The following is a 2,312-nucleotide window of genomic DNA, read 5'->3' as shown; positions in this document are numbered from 1 at the left end:
TACCACACTCCTCTGTTATTTTTTTGTCACTGGCCCTGCCTCCCCAGGCATTTGAAATGTAAGTTACATAACCCTGAGGAGCAATGCCAATAAGGAATTTTACTGTATTGTGGTGCTTATAATTGGACCAGGTTTGTGCTCTTGTCAAAAAATTGGTAGGCTTTTCAATAAATACTTCACACCAATATCACTGCAACTTTAAGCCCAATGGCCTTTCTGAATGACATAGGCATGGTTGATTGTATCACTTCTCGGTCAGGCCACTCTCTTAAGAATTCTAGCCTGTCATGGAGAATATGAATCATCTTCAGCCAAATTCGAGACACAGCAGCTGCTGATACATTAAATTGGTAGGCAAGGTCTTGAAGTTGCAGATTTAATCTGAGACGCAAAAGTACCATGATAAATTGTTCAAATTTGGTGAGAACTGACAATGATGATGTGATGATGTATGGTTCACAGAGCTTAAAAAATGTGCATCAAAACTAAAACATTGGGCAATCCAATGTAAAACTTTGTTTTTTCATTGTTCTGGAAGGTTTCTGGGGTAAATTTAGTTGCTGAAACTTTTTCCTTTAGGTTGCAGATCTCAGATGTTTAGCCTTTCACTGCATCCTCCAGCCGTGTGAGGTCAACCATGGTCAGATCCATCTGGCATTCTGCATCTGCATACATTTAATTATTGTGACCATTAATAATTGATTTAGAAAATTTCATAATAAAACACAAACAAATAAATAGTGGCTTTACCTTTGAAACACTCCTCTTCATGGCTCTGTAAGGCTTCATCACAGAGAACATCCTCCAAATTGGCTGCCTCCCTCTCCGTAGCAGTACCGTGGTGCTCCCATGCCCTGGCTCTTTCCCCCTGCAGCCGTGATGCTTCTGTTTGTGGCTTCTCCTTACTCCTTTGGTATCCCAAATTGACAGTAGGGGCCCAGCCTTGGAGAATAACATCAGTTGCTGCACTAGGACAACCTGAAATAAAGTAACTCCAAATTATAGCACTAAGCTAACTGCTAACAACATTAGCACTCTGACAGCCAAGTTAGCACAAACTACTTACCTGCCATTTTTATGTTTGTCTTTCTGAATAATTGTGCAATTAAATGTCTTAAAACATGATTGAATGAACTATATAATCCTTACCTGTTAGAAAGTGGGCGCTGCAAACTCTGGCATTGTCTGTTTCTGCTCCCGCTGTTTTTAGATTGTTTATCCAGTTCTGTCGCCATTCTGTCGTTTTTTTAAATTAACTCCCATGTGACACACCACTTTTGGGACACGAAAAAAAATGTTTATCTTTTTTCTGATTAGATCGATTGCAACAACCATGCACAGCACAGAATTTAGACACTTTGACGCCGAGTTAACTGAGGAAACTGGGTTTTGTGAAGCTTTTTTTACTTGCTGACCCCCGTCTGCATTTCATGACGTTGACGCTACGTCAGGTGAAACCCAGCAATAGCAGGTTAAGTGTTCACATACATTTGAAAGAAACCACTTAAGATTAAGGAGGATTTCTTACATGTGTTAATTTATTAAACATTAAAAACAAGCATGAGAAATGAGGATAAAATGTGCATGTTTCATGCTAGCAGCTGTTTGACACTTGTTAACGTTTATGCTCTGGCCAATATAGCTTAAAATATAGCTTAAAAACATAGATTTTGAAGAAAAAACTTACATTAAAAAAATATGTGGCTTATTTTTAGTTCTTATTAAATTTGCTCACTTAACCTGCCTTTAGCATGCAGAAAAGTAAGAATACAATAGGCATGTTTTTGCTAGCAGTTGTATAGCTAACTGAATGTACATTTAAAAAAACACACTTAAGCTTAAGTTGGATTTCTTACAATGTAGTGCCATTTCACGTGAGTTAATGGATTTAGGTTGTTTATTATGCTGGCATTACTAACAGGTATGGTAAGCAAAAACGTGTGAATACAATAAGCATGTTTTATGCTAGCAGCTGTTTAGCTAACTGTTCATGTACATGTGAAAGAAACCACTTAAGCATAAGGAGTATATCTTACGAGTGGTGCTATTTCAAGTCAGTTAATGGATTATGCATGTTTCTTAAACTTACATAAAAACAAAAAAAAAAAGGCTAAAATTTGCATGTTTCATGTTAGCAGCAGTTAAACACTTGCTAACATTTATACTCTGGCTAAACTAGCTTAACATAGCAACTTTCCTTGAACTCCTAAACATAGATTTTGAAGAAAAAGCTTTCATTTTAAAAATATTTGGCGTTTTCTTAGAAGTTCTTATTAAATATGTTGACTTAACCTGCTATTAACATGCACAAA

General features: G+C 36.8%; 1 long non-coding RNA gene across 1 annotated transcript; it reads right to left on the bottom strand.

Moving 5' to 3' along the window:
- Positions 1-649: 649 nt before the first annotated feature.
- LOC121629097 lies at positions 650-1,228 on the bottom strand. Its single transcript, XR_006008336.1, has 3 exons — positions 1,150-1,228; positions 751-978; positions 650-665 (listed from the first exon to the last, which is right to left on the bottom strand). It is a non-coding gene; the product is annotated as an uncharacterized LOC121629097 (long non-coding RNA).
- Positions 1,229-2,312: the final 1,084 nt, after the last annotated feature.

This window comes from Melanotaenia boesemani, chromosome 18 (genome assembly GCF_017639745.1).
Source record: "Melanotaenia boesemani isolate fMelBoe1 chromosome 18, fMelBoe1.pri, whole genome shotgun sequence".
In the NCBI taxonomy this organism is placed as follows: domain Eukaryota; kingdom Metazoa; phylum Chordata; class Actinopteri; order Atheriniformes; family Melanotaeniidae; genus Melanotaenia; species Melanotaenia boesemani.
Note: the sequence above shows the minus strand (reverse complement) of the source record. Positions and strands in the feature narration are given on the sequence as shown.